Source organism: Elephas maximus, chromosome 10 (genome assembly GCF_024166365.1).
Source record: "Elephas maximus indicus isolate mEleMax1 chromosome 10, mEleMax1 primary haplotype, whole genome shotgun sequence".
NCBI lineage: Eukaryota > Metazoa > Chordata > Mammalia > Proboscidea > Elephantidae > Elephas > Elephas maximus.
Genome location: NC_064828.1, coordinates 36,510,560 through 36,528,209, shown reverse-complemented (window position 1 = coordinate 36,528,209; position 17,650 = coordinate 36,510,560).

The following is a 17,650-nucleotide window of genomic DNA, read 5'->3' as shown; positions in this document are numbered from 1 at the left end:
AGAAACAGCCAGCCACACAGCACACTCACACCTCCGGAGCCTGAGCAGAAGGGCGCTCTCAGCAAAAGCTAAGTACTTGCGTATATTTTACTGCGACCCCCCACCCCCAACTCAGCTTCAGCAGCTGAATCCCTGGGCCTGAGATAGGCCCTGGTGAGCACCTGGACCCGTCCTCCCAGCCTTGGGGAAGGAAAAAATTTGCATCTGGAGGGAAAAGATAATTTGCTAGCTCCATTAACTGGGGAAACTCAGGACAGAGGCTGCTCCTGTCCAGGCGTAAACCGTCCGTGGACCTTGAGCACATTTCCCTTCTGTGTAGACCTGTGTGGGCCTATTTCGGGAGAATAGGCCCTTGTTGGCAAACTCCAACCATTTCAGCGGTGCGGTGGAGAGGTGGGTGTTTGACGTTTCACACAGCTTTGCTTATAAAACAAGGTCCTCACCTACCCACAACAGGGACCTAAGGACTGGTGGCTCCACTTGGGTTGCCCAGCCACCCGCGACAGGGGTTCCAGGGATAACTGGTACCTCCCAGTCCTTACAACAAAATCTTTGGGTGCCCATGGTCTCTCTGCAGAGCCCACTCACCAGCACACTCTAGGGAACAGAGACGCATTTTCCTCAGAGACACTTGGGGGTCGTTTCTCAGGCCCCTGCCTTGTTCACATCATGACCCCCTGCTGCAATCAGATACGGGTATAAACGCCAATCACTCCTGCCCCTCTAAGACTGTAGGACAAAGCCTGTACCACATGCTTGATATCAGCTACCTGGAAACCTGAGCTGAATTCATACAAGAAACCTGAATGGACTCCTAGAACGATATACCTGATAACAGCTCTAGCCAGCTTGGGACAGGACACCAGAGCTCCAAAGGTGAAAATAATCAAGCTAGCTCACTCAAGCAGCCCAAAGGGGTATACCAAAACAAAACAAAGCAAGCAGCTATGATACAGTAAGCAAGCATAAACTAATACAATAACTTATAGATGGCTCGGAGACAACAGACAATATCAAGTCACATAAAGAAACAGGCCATGATCACCTCAACAGGCTCTCAAAACAAAGAATCCAGGGATCTTTTAGATGAAAGTGCATTCCTGGAATTACCAGATGCAGAATACAAAAGTTTAATGTACAGAACCCTTCAAGACATCAGGGAGGAAATGAGGCAATACGCAGAACAAGCCAAGGAACACACAGATAAAGCAACTGAAGAACTCAGAAAAATTATTCAGGAACATAATGAAAATTTTAATAAGCTGGAAAAATCCATAGACAGAGAGCAATCAGGAATTCAGAAGATTAGCAATAAAATTACAGAATTAGATAACTCAATAGAAAGTCAGAGGAGCAGAATTGAGCAAGTAGAAGCTAGAATTTCTGAACTCAAAGATAAATCACTTGGCACTAATATATTTGAAGAAAAATCAGGTAAAAGAATTTAAAAAAATGAAGAAACCTTAAGAATCATGTGGGACTCTATCAAGAGAAATAACCTACAAGTGATTGGAGTACCAGAACAGGAGGGATAACAGAAAATACGGAGAAAATTGTTGAGGATTTGTTGGCAGAAAACTTCCCTGATATTGTGAAAGATGAGAAGATATCTATCCAAGATGCTCATTAAACTCCACATAAGGCAGGTCTTAAAAGAAAGTCACCAAGACATATTATAATCAAGCTTGCCAAAACCAAAGATAAAGAGACAATAATAAGAGCAGCAAGGGATAAAAGAAAAGTCACCAACAAGGGAGAGCCAATAAGAATAAGCTCGGACTACTCGGCAGAAACCATGCAGGCAAAAAGGCAACGGGATGACATATTTAAAAAAATTGAAGGAAAAAAATTGCCTGCCAACAATCATATATCCATCAAAACTGTCTCTTGAATATGAAGGTGAAAGTAAGACATTTCCAGAAAAACACAAGTTGAGGAAATTCGTAAAAACAAACCAAAACTACAAGAAATACTAAAGGGAGTTCTTTGGTTAGAAAATCAATAATATCAGGTATCAACCCAAGATTAGAACACTGGGCAGATCAACCAGAAGTCAACCTAGATGGGGAAATCCAAAAAAAAAAAAGCAAGATTAAAAAAAAAATAAAATCCCAACACAGGGTAACAGCAATGTTATTATATGAAAGAAGACGATGTTAAAATAATAAAGAGGGAGTAGGAAATGTAATCACACACCTTCTATATGGAGAGGAAGATACAGCGATACAAAGAAATAAAATTGAGTTATAAATTCAGAAAAATAGGGGTAAATAATAAGGTAACCACAAAGGAGACAAACTATCCTACTCATCAAAATAAAATACAAGAGAAAAATACAGACTCAGCAGAAACAAAATCAACAATAACGAATATGAGGAAAGGACAATATATAAGGAAAATCTACTCAGCACATAAAATTAAGTGGGAAAAGGAAGCTGTCAACACACAAAAAAAGACATCAAAGTGATAGCACTAAATTCATACCTATTCATAATTACCCTGAATGTCAATGGAATAAATGCACCAATAAAGAGACAGAGAGCGGCAGAATGGATTAAAAAACAAGATCCGTCTATCTGCTGCCTACAAGAGACACATCCTAGACTTAGAGACACAAACAAACTAAAACTCAAAGGATGGAAAAAGATATATCAAGCAGACAACAATCAAAAAAGAGCAGGAGTGGCAATACTAATTTCTGACAAAATAGACTTGAAAGTTAAATCCATCAGAAAGGATAAGAAAGGACGTTATACAATGATTAAAGGGACAATATACCAAGAACATATAACCATATTAAATATTTATGCACCCAATGGCAGGGCTGCAAGATACATAAAACAAACTCTATCAGCATTGAAAAGTGAGATAGACAGCTCCACAATAATAGTAGGAGATGTCAACACAACACTTTCAGTGAAGGACAGGACATCCAGAAAGAAGTTCAATAAAGATATGGAAGATCTAAATGCCACAATCAACCAACTTGACCTCATAAACATATACAGAACACTCCACCCAACAGCAACCAAGTATACTTTCTTTTCTAGTGTACACGGAACATTCTCTAGAATAGACCACATATTAGGTCATAAAGCAAGCCTTAGCAGAATCCAAAACATGGAAATATTACAAAGCATCTTCTCTGACCATAAGGCCATAAAAGTGGAAATCAATAACAGGAAAAGCAGAGAAAAGAAATCAAACACTTGGAAACTGAACAATACCCTGCTCAAAAAAGACTGGATTATAGAAGACTTTAAGGATGGAATAAAGAAATTCAGAGAATCCAATGAGAATGAAAATACTTCCTATCAGAACCTTTGGGACACAGCAAAAGCAGTGGTCAGAGGCCAATTTATATCAATAAATGCACACATCCAAAAAGAAGAAAGGTCCAAAATCAAAGAACTATCCCTACAACTTGAACAAATAGAAAGAGAGCAACAACAACAACAAAAAACCCCACAGGCACCAGAAGAAAACAAATAATAAAAATTAGAGCTGAACTAAATGAAATAGAAAAAAGAAAAACAATTGAAAGAATTAACAAGACCAAAAGCTGGTTCTTTGAAAAAATTAACAATATTGATAAACCATTGGCCAAACTGACAAAAGAAAAACAGGAGAAGAAGCAAATAACCCGAATAAGAAATGAGATGGGCGGTATAACAACAGACCCAACTGAAATTAAAAGAATCATATCAGATTACTATGAAAAGCTATACTCAAACAAATTTGAAAACCTAGAAGAAATGGATGAATTCCTAGAAACACACTACCTACCTAAACTAAAACAGAGGTAGAACAACTAAATAGACCTGTAACAAAAGAAGAGATTGAAGAGGTAATTAAAAAACTCCCAACAAAAAAAAGCCCTGGTCCGGACGACTTCACTGCAGAGTTCTACCAAACTTTCAGAGAAGAGTCAACACCACTACTACTAAGGTATTTCAGAGCATAGAAAAGGATGGAATACCACCAAATTCATTCTATGAAGCCACCATATCCCTGATACCAAAACCAGTTAAAGACACCACAAGAAAAGAAAATTATAGACCTATATCCCTCATGAATGCAGATGCAAAAATCCTCAACAAAATTCTAGCCAATAGAATTCAACAACATATAAAAAAAAAAATTCACCATGACCTAGTGAGATTCACACCAGGTATGCAAGGATGGTTCAACATTAGAAAAACAATTAATGTAATCCACCACATAAATAAAACAAAAGACAAGAATCACATGAATTTATCACTTGATGCAGAAAAGGCATTTGACGAAGTTCAACACTCATTCATGATAAAAGCTCTCAGCAAAATAGGAATAGAAGGAAAATTCCTGAACATAATAATTTTTTTTTTTTTTAATAAAGGGCATTTATACAAAGCCAACAGCCAACATTACCCTAAATGGAGAGAGCCTGAAAACATTCCCATTGAGATCGGGAACCAGACGAGGATGCCATTTATCACCACTCTTATTCAACATTGTGCTGGAAGTCCTAGCCAGAGCAATTAGGCTAGATAAAGAAATAAAGGGCATCCAGATTGGCAAGGAACAAGCCAAGTTATCTCTATTTGCAGATGACATGATCTTATACACAGAAAACCCTAAGGAATCCTCCAGAAAACTACTGAAACTAATAGAAGAGTTCAGCAGAGTATCGGGATACAAGATAAACATACAAAAATCAGTTGGATTCCTCTACATCAACAAAAAGAACATCGAAGAGGAAATCACCAAATCAATGCCATTTACAGTAGCCCCCAAGAGGATAAAATACTTAGGAATAAATCTTACCAGAGATGTAAAAGACTTATACAAAGGAAACTACAGTACAGTTCTGCAAGGAACCAAAAGAGACTTACATAAGTGGAAGAACATACCTTGCTCATGGATAGGAAGACTTAACATTATAAAAATGTCTGTTCTACCAAAAGTGATCTATACATTTAATACAATTCTGATCCAAATCCCAACGACATTCTTTAAGAAGATGGAGAAACAAATCACCAATTTCATACCGAAAAAGAAGAACAAACTGGGAGGCCTTACTTTACCTGATTTTAGAACATATTATACCACCACAGTAGTCAAAACAGCCTGGTACTGGTATGACAGCAGATACATGGACCAATGGAACAGAATTGAGAATCCAGACATAAATTCATCCACATATAAAGCAGTTGATATTTGACAAAGGCCCCAAAACAGTTAAATGGGGGAAAAGACAGTCTTTTTAACAAACGGTGCTGGCATAACTGGATATCCATCTGCAAAAAAATGAAACAAGACCCATACCTCACTCCATGCGCAAAAACTAACTCAAAATGGATCAAAGACCTAAATATAAAACCTAAAACGATAAAGATCATGGAAGAAAAAATAGGGACAACGTTAGGAGCCCTAATACATGGCATAAACAGTATAGAAAACATTATAAAGAACGTAGAAGAAAAACTAGATAACTGGGAGCTCCTAAAAATCAAACATTTATGCTCATCCAAAGACTTCACCAAAAGAGTAAAAAGACTACCTACAGACTGGGAAAAAGTTTTTAGCTATGACATTTCTGATCAGTGCCTGATCTCTAAAATCTACATAATACTGCAAACACTCAACTGCAAAAAGACAAATAACCCAATTAAAAAATGGGCAAAAGATATGGATAGACACTTCACTAAAGAAGACATTCAGGTAGCTAACAGATATATGAGGAAATGTTCACGATCATTAGCCATTAGAGAAATGCAGATCAAAACTACAATGAGATTTCATCTCACTCCAACAAGGCTGGCATTAATCCAAAAAACACAAAATAATAAATGTTGGAGGGGCTGTGGAGAGACTGGAACACTTCTACACTGCTGGTGGGAATGTAAAATGGTACAACCACTTTGGAAATCTACCTGGCACTTCCTTAAAAAGCTAGAAATAGAACTACCATCTGATCCAGCAATCCCACTCCTTGGAATATATCCTAGAGAAATAAGAGCCTTTACACGAACAGATATATGCACACTCATGTTTATTGCAGCACTGTTTACAATAGCAAAAACATGGAAGCAACCAAGGTGCCCATCAGCAGATGAATGGATAAATAAATTATGGTATATTCACACAATGGAATACTACGCATCGATAAAGAACAGTGAGGAATCCGTGAAACATTTCATAACATGGAGGAACCTGGAAGGCATTATGCTGAGTGAAATTCGTTGCAAAAGGACAAATATTGTATAAGACCGCTATTATAAGAACTTGAGAAATAGTTTAAACTGAGAAGAAAACATTCTTTTGTGGTTACAAGAGGGGGGAGGGAGGGAGCGTGGGAGGGGAGTACTCATCTTTAGATAGTAGATAAGAACTACTTTAGGTGAAGGGAAACACAGTACACAATACAGGGGAGGTCACCACAATTGGACTAAACCAAAAGCAAAGAAGTTTCCTGAATAAACTGAGTGCTTCGAAGGCCAGCGTAGCAGGGGCAGGGGTCTGGGGACCATGGTTGCAGGGGACATCTAAGTCAATTGGCATAATAAAATCTATTAAGGAAACATTCTGCGTCCCACTTTGAAGAGTGGCGTCTGGGGTCTTAGACGCTAGTAAGCAGCCACCTAAGATGCATCAATTGGTCTCAACCCACCTGGACCAAAGGGGAATGAAAAACACCAAGGACACAAGGTGATTACGAGCCCAAGAGACAGAAAGGGCCACATGAACCAGCAACTACATTATCCTGAGACCAGAAGAACTAGATGGTGCCCTGCTACAACTGATGACTGCCCTGACAGGGAACACAACAGAGCACCTCTGAGGGTGCATGAGAGCAGTGGGATGCAGACCCCAAATTCTCATAAGACCAGACTTATTGGTCTGACTGAGACTGGAAGGATCCTGGTGCTCATGGCCCCCAGGTCTTCTGTTGGCCCAGGACAGGAACCATTCCCGAAGCCAACTCTTCAGACATGGATTGGACTGGACAATGGTTTGGAGAGGGATGCTGGTGAGGACCGAGCTTCTTGGATCAGGTGGACACTTGAGACTATGTCGGCATCTCCTGCCTGGAGGGGAGATGAGAGGGTGGAGGGGGTTAGAAGCTGGAGAAATGGACACGAAAAGAGAGAGTGGAGGGAGAGAGCAGACTGTCTCATTAGGGGGAGAGTATTTGGGAGTGTGTAGCAAGGTGTATGTGGGTTTTTGTGTGAGAGACTGACTTGATTTGTAAGCTTTCACTTAAAGCACAATAAAAATTATTTTAAAAAAATCTCCTGCGAAAGACCTCTTAAAGGTGTTAAAAAGCAAAGATGTCACTTTAAGAACTAAAGTGCTCCTGACTCATGCCATGGTGTTTTGAATTGTCTCATATGCATGCAAAAGCTGGACAATGAATAAGGAAGACCAAAGAAGGAATGATGCCTTTGAATTACGGTATTGGCAAAGAATATTGAATATGCCACAGACTGCCAGAAGAAGAAACAAATCTGTCTTGGAAGAAGTATAGCCAGAATGCTCCTTAGAATTTAGGACGGTGTGACTTTGTCTTCCATACTTTAGACACGTTATCAGGAGGGACCAGTCCCTGGAGAAGGGTGTCATGTTTGGTAAAGTAGAAGGTCAGTGAAAAAGACGAAGACCCTCAAGGAGATGGACTGACACAGTGGCTGCAACAATGGCTCAAGCATAACTAGGATGGTACAGGACTAGGCAGTGCTTTGTTCTGTTGTACACAGGGTTAATATGAGTCTGAACCGACTGGACAGCCCCTGACAACAATGTAATATAATGCAATCGCCTCCATGATGAGATCTGATATAAAGTATTCACAGCCATGATAAGATCTGATATAGTCTAATCACCTCCGTGAGATATGATATAATCACCACCACATGTCATTATTAGGTGCCGCTGAGTCAGTTCCGACTTGTAGTGACCCTATGTACAACAGTAGGAAACATTCACCATTCTTGCACCATCCTTACAATCCTTGTAATGCTTGAGCCCATTGCTGCAGCCACTGTGTCAATCCATCTCCTTGAGGGCCTTACTCTTTTCTGCTGACCTTGTACTTTACAAACATGATGCCCTTCTCCAGGGACTGATCCCTCCTGACAACATGTCCAAAGTATGTAAGACACAGTCTCGCCATCCTTGCTTCTAAGGAGCATTCTGGTTGTACTTCTTCTGAGACAGATTTGCTCGTTCTTTGGCAGTCCATAGTACATAAAATATTCCTTGCCAACACCAAAATTCAAAGGTGCCAATTCTTCTCTGGTCTTCCTTATTCATTGCCCAGCTTTCACATGCATATGATGTGATTGAAAATACCATGGCTTGTGTCGGGGCACTTTAGTCTTCAAGGTGACATCTTTGCTTTTCAACACTTTAAAGAGGTCCTCTGCAGCAGATTTGCTCAATGCAATGTGTCTTTTGATTTCTTGACTGCTGCTCCCATGGCTGTTGATTGTGGATCTAAGTAAAACGAAATCCTTAACAACTTCAGTCGTTTCGCCGTTTATCATGATGTGGCTTATTGGTCCAGTTGTGAGGATTTTTTGTTTTCTTTATGTTGAGGTGTAATCCATACTGAAGGCTCTGGTCTTTGATCTTCATCCAGTAAGCGCTTCAAGTCCTCTTCACTTTCAGCAAACAAGGTTGTGTCATCTGCATAATGCAGGTTGTTAATGAGTCTTCTTCCAATCCTGATGCCCCATTCTTCTTCATATAGTCCAACTTCTTAGATTATTTGCTCAGCATACAGATTGAATAGGTACGGTGAAAGAATACAACCCTGATGCACACCTTTCCTGACTTTAAACCAATCAGTATCTCTTTGCTCTGTCTGAACAACTGCCTCTTGATCTATATACAGGTTCATCATGAGCACAATTAAGTGTTCTGAAATTCCCATTCTTTGCAATATTATCAATAATTTGTTATGATCCACACAGCCGAATGCCTTTGCATAGTCAATAAAACACAGGTAAGCATCCTGGTATTCTCTGCTTTCAGCCAGGATCCATCCGGCATCAGCAATGATGAATCTGAGTCTCTTCTGAATCTAGCCTGAATTTCTGGTAGTTCCCTGTTGATATACTGCTGCAGCCACTTTTGAATGATCTTTTCAGCAAAAATTTTGCTTGTGTGTGATATTGATGATATTGTTCGATAATTTCCACATTTGGTTGGATCACCTTTCTTGGGAATAGGCATAAACATGGATCTCTTCCAGTCAGTTGGCCAGGTAACTGTCTTCCAAATTTATTGGCATAGACTAGTGAACACCTCTAGTGCTGCACCCGTTTGTTGAAACATCTCAATTGATATTCCTTCAACTGAGCCTTGTGTTTCGCCAATGCCTTCAGTGTAGCTTGGACTTCTTCCTTCAGTACCATCAGTTCCTGATCATATTCTACCTCTTGAAATGGTTGAAGGTCTATCAGTTCTTACTGGTATAATGACTCTGTGTATTCCTTCCATCTTCTTTTGATGTTTTCTATGTCATTTAATATTTTCCCCATAGAATCCTTCACTATTATAACTCGAGGCTTGAATTTTTTCTTCAGTTCATTCCGCTTGAGAAACGCTGAGCGTGTGTTCTGCTTTGGTTTTCTGTCTCCAGCTCTTTGCACATGTCATTATAATACTTACTTTGCCTTCTCGAACCGCCCTTTGAAATCTTCAGTTCTTTTACTTCATCTTTTCTTCCTTTTGCTTTAGCTGCTCGAAGTTTGAGAGCAAGTTTCAGAGTCTCCTCTGACATCCATCTTGGTCTTTTCTTTCTTTCCTGTCTTGCTTTCTTCATGAATGATGTCCTTGATGTCATTCCACAACTTGCCTGGTCTTTGGCCATTAGCATTCCAAGCATCAAATCTATCCTTGAGATGATCTCTGAATTCAGGTAGGATATACTCAAGGTCGTACTTTGGTTCTCGTGGACTTGCTCTGACTTTCTTCAGTTTCAACTTAAACTTGCATATGACCAATTGATGGTCTGTTCCACAGTCAGCCCCTGGCCTTGTTCTGACATGATATTGAGCTTTTCCATTGTCTCTTTCCACAGATGTAGTCAATTTGATTCCTGTATATTCCATCTGTCGAGGTCCATGTGCAGAGTAGCCGTCCATGTTGGTGAAAGAAGGTATTTGCAATGAAGAAGTCATTTATCTTGCAAAATTCTATCATTTGGTCTCTGGCATTGTTTCTATCACCAAAGCCATATTTTCCAACTGCCAATCCTTCTTCTTTGTTTCCAGTTTTCACATTCCAATCATCAGTAATTATCAATGCATCCTAATTGCATGTTCGATCAATTTCAGACTGTAGGAGCTGATAAAAATCTTCACTTTCTTCAACTTTAGCCTTAGAGGTTGGTGCATAAATTTGAATAATTGTCGTGTTTACTGGTCTTCCTTGTAGGCATATGGATATTATCCTATCCCTGACAGTGTTGTACTTCAGAATAGATCATGAAATGTTCTTTTTGACGATGACTGAAACACCATTCCTCTTCAAGTTGTCATTCCTGGCATAGTAGACTATGTGATTATCTGATTCAAAATGGCCAATATCAGTCCATTTCAGATTACTAATGCCTAAGTTATAAAAATTTGGGTATTGGTATTTATGCATTCCATTTCACTTTTGATAATTTCCAATTTTCCTAGATTCATATTTTGTACATTCCAGGTTCTGATTATTAATGGATGTTTGCAGCTGTTTCTTCTCATTTTGAGTCATGCCACATCAGGAAGTGGAGGCCCTGAAAGCTTTACTCCACCCACGTCATCAAGGTCAACTCTACTTTAACAAGGCAGCTCTTCCCCAGTCATCTTTTAAATGCCTTCCGACCTGGGGGCGCTCATCTTCAGGCACTGTATCTGACAACGTTCCTCTGCTATTCATAAGGTTTTCACTGGTAATACTTTTCAGAAGTAGACTGCTGGGTCCTTCTTCCTAATCTGTCTTAGTCTGGAAGCTCAGCTGAAACCTGCCCTCCATGGGTGACCCTGCTGGTTTCTGAATACCAGTGGCATACCTTCCAGTACCACAGCAACACACAAGCACCCATAGTATGACATACTGACAGAAAAAAGGAGATGTGATATAGTGTAGTAACCTCCATGATAAAATACAATATAATGCAATCATTTCCATAATGAGATCTTATACAATGCAATTGCCTCCATTATGAGATCTGATATGAGCAGCCTATCATATGTAAGGGGAGTTCCTTGGGGGTATGATCTGCTTCTAGTATATAAATGGCCAGCAAGGCTGGCTCTTGCTCTAGATCCTGCAGCTGACTCATCATCTGACCTCCAGTTCTTGGGATGTGAGCCAGCAGTCTGCTCTCTGACCTGCCAATTTTGGTTTTGTCAGCCCCTGACACTATGTGAATTAGGAAAACCCTCCAGCCTGATGCCTGACCCACAGATTTGGGACTTCCCAGCCTCCAAAACTGTAAGTGCCTTGCAATTGTGGCTCTTTCCTGACCAAGGGGACTTCAAGTCCAGTCTTTGATTTGGGAGAACCAGTGGATAAAGGAGAAGATAATAAGATCAAAAATTTCCTGGAGGGCCATGAATTTTCTTGGAAGCTTCCTGCAGAATTAGAGTGAAGAGACAGAAACACTCATACTGACTTCCAAGTAGAATAGTGAGGACTGAGGTCATCATCTCACTTTTCCTAGCTTCTCGGTCACCAGGCTTGTCTGAAGAGTTTCCTCAGACTGAAACCCTCACTGCACAATGGATTTTGCAGACTCTGGCTGCTCTCCAAACAGACCAGCTGCCCAATCTGCCTGGTATACCTGAGAGAGCAAGTGAGCATTGACTGTGGCCACAACTTCTGTTACCCCTGCAACTACCAGTACTGGGAAGGTCTACAGGACACCTTCGCCTGTTCCATCTGCCTCCATCACTGCTTTAGTGGGAATGTCAAGAAGAACACCCAATTACGTCACAGGACTGATTTTGTTAAGCAACTTCCCATCGAGAGGAGCAAGAGGAAATGGCAGGGAGAGAAATCACTGTGTGAGAAGCACAACCAGGTGCTAGTCCTGTTCTATGAGCAGGACCTGGAGCTGCTGTGTCCCCTATGCAGGATCCCCTCCAACCACCAGAATCATTACCTGATACCCATCAGGCAACCAGGAACTAGTCACAGGAGGGAGCTCAAAAGGTACGTTGAGCCCCTGAGGGAGAAGGCTGAGCATGCTGAAAAGGGGATAGAAAGGCAAGTCTCAAAATCATTTGAACTGAGGCAGAAGGTGGAAAATTTGAGAGGAGAATTAAGCTGTGAATTTAATCAACTTAAGCATTTGCTGGAACAGGGACAAGATGCCATGTTTTTTTTCTTTTTGGAATTAATGATAGAAGAGAAGGATGTTGAAGAAAAACTAGTTTAAAACAGTAGCCAAATTTCTGACCACTTTTCTAAGCTAAAAAATCTACTTAGTGGAGTTACAGAAAAATGTGAGCAGGCAGACCTGGATTTACTGAAAGGTATTCAAACCATCTAGAACAAGTATAAAACCCTAAAAACTCCTGTAGTCTTCATACAGATTGAAGAAGGAGAGTTGCTATCTCTTTCCACAATATTTTGGCCTGCAAAAAACGATCAGCATATTAAAGGAAGATTTGACACTAGATTCTGAAAGTGCTCACCCCAAACTTATTATTTCCAAAAATAGAAAAAGTGTGAAATATGGACAGATGAAACCAGACTTTCCTGACAATCCCAAGAGGTTTACTTTTATCCCAGCTGTCCTGAGTTCTGAAGGCTTTGATGTCGGTAGGCATTACTGACAGATAGAAGTAAGAGGCATAGGTGAATGGTGCTTAGGTATATGTAAAGAATCTTTTCCTAGAAATGCTATTTTATGTCATATCCAAAAAAGATGGATGCTGGCAAATTCAGCAGGTAACTCTTAAAATTGAGACTTGGGATACAGAACGAGTCATACAGCTTGGCGTTTTTTCTGGATTATGATTTGGGAGAGGTTTCATTTTATAATTGGAATAATAGATCTTACCTTTAAACCTTCACTGATACTTTTACAGAAAAACGTAGGCCTTATTTCTATCTGGGATCTATTTAAAATTCTCTTTTTTTTTTTTTTTTTACAATCTACGTAAACACGAATGGTGAGCTCCTCGGAAGGCTGACCTGTGTCTTGTTAGCTTCTTTCTCTGTAATTATGGAATGCCTTTAAAATATTGGGAAACCCTGGTGGAGTAGTGATTAAGTGCTACGGCTGCTAACCAAAGGGCTGGCAGTTCGAATCCACCAGGTGCTCCTTGGAAATTCTATGGGGCAATTCTACTCTGTCCTATAGGGTCGCTATGAGTCAGAATCGACTCAATGGCACTGGGTTTGGTTTAGGATGTTTTATAATATAAACCCTGTTTAATTTTTTTCAATTTTTGATTATTATATTAAAATTTTATAATTTGCCTTTTCCTCTGCTGTTATATGTACACTTATACTTACTATAGAAAGACGTTTGTTGCCAACCCCACAATGTATCAACACTCTCCCCTTCTTGAGCTTGGGTTCCCCATTACCAGTTTTCCTATCCCCTCCTGCCTCCTCGTCCTTGCCCCTGGGTTTGTGTGCTCATTTAGTCTCGTTTTGTTTTGCGGGCCTGTCTAATCTTTGGTGTGACTTCAGTACTGAGTTAAAAGGGTGTACGGGGGCCATACTCTCAGCATTTCTCCAGTCTGTCAGACCAGTAAGTCTGGAATTTTTTTTTTTTTTTTTTTTTTTGGTGAGTTAGAATTTTGTTCTACATTTTTCTCCAGCTGTGTCTGAGACCTTCCATTGTGATCCCTGTCAGGGCAGTCAGTGATAGTAGCCGGGCACCATCTAGCTGTGCTGGATTCAGTCAGGTGGAGGCTGTAGTACTTGTGGCCCATTAGTCCTCTGGACTAATCTTTCCCTTGTCTTTGGTTTCTTCTTTCTCCCTTGCTCCAGATGAGGTGAGACCTTTGAAGTATCTTAGATGGCTGCTTGCAAACTTTTGAGACCCAAGACACTACTCACCAAGGTAGAATGTAGAACATTTTCTTTATAAGCTGTGTTAAGCCAATTCAGCTAGATGCTCCCAAGACCGTGGCTCCATAGCTCTCAGCCCAGTAATTTGGTCCCTCAGAAAGTTTGGATGTGTTTATGGAGCTTCCATGACCTTGATTTGGACAAGTTGTGCTGGCTTCTCCAGTATTGTGTACTGTCTTACCCTTCACCAAAGTTCCCTGCTCACCACACCTTCACTAAGAGCCATAGCAAATGTTGACCCCTCAGCCCCATCCTTCTCTGAACACTTAGGCTCTAGGCTGGAGGACAGGTAACCATAAAAAAAAGAGCCTGAGAAGGGAGACTAGAGGGGTCTGCACTGAGAATCTTCCATTCTACGCCTAAAGGGAGGCTCTGGGAAACCCTTGGTGTATAATAATATTGCCCAGGGGATTGTCAGACTTGGAAACGAGAATAACCCTCCTAAAATCTTCACCAGAATCTCCAGGTTTGTGCCCTTGGTTCACAAAATAATGAATGTATCCTAGTGTATCTAAGTGACTGGCCCTTGGCATCTGTGGCACAATTCACACTTGTGTGGAGGGAGAATGTTAGGTTCTTAATAAAGACCACCTGCCAGTGTGCAGGCCTGGTGGTGCAGTGGTTAAGATATACAACTGCTAACTAAAAGGTTAGCAGTTTGAATCCACCAGCCAGTCCCTGGAAACCCTATGGGGCAGTTCTACTCTGTCCTATAGGGTCACTAGGAGTTGGAATCGACTCAACAGCAACAGGTTTGGGTTTTTGGTTATGGGCCAGTGTGGAGGAGCTGCCTTCTGTCTCTTCCTTGGACACAGTCATTGATCTTTTGCTGTGTCTCAGGCAGGACCTGATTGTACCTCCTCCACCCTCTTCTCTGCTCCTTCTGCTCATACATACCCAAACTCCCCACACAAGCCACCCAACTCACACCTGTTCATTATATTGTTTGAATTGTATCATCATCTCTAAGGTCACCTTTTGCCTGAGCCTATTAATTGGTGGATTTTCTCCTTCAGAAGAACAATGGAACTTGCTGCATGAGGTTCTCAATGAAGCCTTTTTGCCTTCCTTATCCCACCCCAGCCCAAGTGGACAGAGAACAGGGAGAAAAGCAACTAAGCCTCCAAATGACACAATAGGGTCCTGGCATGGTTTCCACCAGGACTACCTTCTTTGTGATGCACCATCATCATCTCCCTCTGTCCATGGCTCAGCACAGCCTCTCCTCAGTACTGATGTTCCATCTGGTTCCTGCTATATGGCCTCTCATATTGTCAGGGGTGGTGCTCAGGAAAACCAGACATTTTCCAGCAGAACAAAGCTTAGGGGAATGTGACACACAGGCTTGGTCCACACACATGTAAACACACCTCCCACATACTTAGATACTACTCAGCTTCTCTCATTCAGCCCAGCACACCCCACAACCCCACATAGGCTCAGTGTCATCCAACCCCACTCACTTATCAGTTGCAGTCCGTTCAGCCTGTTCCACATGGTCACAGCTGAGTGGTATCTGGATTGTGTTCCATGCCTGTAGCTGGCAACCTGGTCAATAGGGCCTATGTGCTTGAGATGATGTTCTCTGTAACAGGATTGGAATTTATTCCTCCCACCTTTAAGTGAACATTCATCAGCTGCCTGAGTGACACGCCTTGTGACACAGCAGTGAAACCACAAACATGTTCTTTCCCCAAGGACTGTGGACCAGCTCTTTTTCTCTGAATTCCATGGTTCTTCTGAACTTACTATGTCCCTTTTATGTCCTTAGGCAGATGCCCACTGTCAAGAATTGAATTGTGTCTCCCCAAATATGTGTCAACTTGGCCAAATATGTGTCAACTTGGCCAATATTGTGTGATTGTCCACCATTTTGTCATCTGATGTGATTTTCCTGTTGTTATAAATTTTACCTCTATGCTGTTAATGAGGTGAGATTAGCAGCAGCTGTGTTAATGAGATAGGACTCAATCTACAAGATTGGGTTGTGTCTTGAGCCACTCTCTTTTGAGATATAAAAGAGAAGCGAGCAGAGAGACGTAGGGACCTTATACAACCAAGAAACCAGAGCCAGGAAAGCAGCCTGTCCTTTGGACCCAGGGTCCTGCACTGAGAAGCTCCTTGACCAGGGGAAGATTGATGACAAGGACCTTCCTCCAGAATCGGCAGGGAGAGAAAGCCTTCCTCTGGAGCTGGCACCCTGAATTCAGACTTCTAGCCTCCTAGGCTGTGAGAGAATAAATTTCTTTTTGTTAAAGCCATTCACTTGTGGTATTTCTGTTATAGCAGCACTATATAACTAAGACACCCACCTTGCATATGATGTGGGCTCATTATCCTCAAAAACTTTCTCTCTAGGGTGTGGAGAGGCCAAGTTTCTGGTGCAGAGAAGCCAAGCTTCAGTCCTGCCCCTACACAGCCTTCCTGGCATGATATGGAGGGCAGCATGTAGATAGATATAGATAAAGAGATAGAGATGTATAGATGTATAGGCATATGTATACCTATACGCACATGTATGCATACATATGTATGTATATGTGTATCTATCTATATACATACACATGCACATATGCAGTGACACAGTTATGAGTTGGAATCAACTCAGCAGCAACAGATTTCGGGTGGCACAGTGGTTAAAGTACTTGGGTGCTAACCAAAAGGTTGGTAGTTTGAACTCACCAGCCCCTCCGTGAGAGCAAGATGTGGCAGTCTGCTTCCATAGAGATATACAGCCTTGGAAACCCTATGGGTTCGTTATGAGTCAGAATCAACTTAATGGCACACAACAATAGCATATATATATAATACATAATTATATGTATGCATGTTATTATTTTACATCAAACATTTATAATAGGTATTTATTTGAAATTTTATATTCTAATGTATCATTTAATTTTTTTACATTTGCTATTATTTAAACAAATCAACAACATGACTATCAGTGTCAATAAGTAGTAACTAATATTAGGATGAATTGGAAATTAATATTTGTGAAAAGAGTGTAATGATATTCTATAATGTTTATTTCAAACTTCTGATACAGAAACTCATTTCCATATTTTTTAATCCTTTATTAGATATTTACAATACATAGGATATTTAATTGTGTTGTCCTAATATACAAAATATACTGTTACACACATATAAGATTTTTTAACTGTAAATAAAGTAGGGTTAATAAAGCAGATATTATGCAATATTTGCAATTTTGCAGATTTTATGCAATATGTTATCCTATATTTAATTAAAATAACAACTTTTTTTTTTCTGTCTTTATTATGCAGTAGAATATTTTACTCTTTCTGTGTCCTTGTCTGATAATACTTTGCTGAACTGCGTGCCTACTAAAAATATTCTTTTTTAGGCACTGGCAAAGTGACAGATGATCAAATGCAGTACTTACTTTGACTTGCATCTCTGCTCTTATCAAGTCTATCCTACACTGATTTCTAGCATCTACAAGCTAAATGTCCTCTCAACAAAAGTATTTGAGCGTGTAACACTTAGGATTTTACTTAACAACAACAGGTTTTTAAATGTGCAGGAATTAGGTTTCTGCTCTCCAAATATGCCCGTCCAC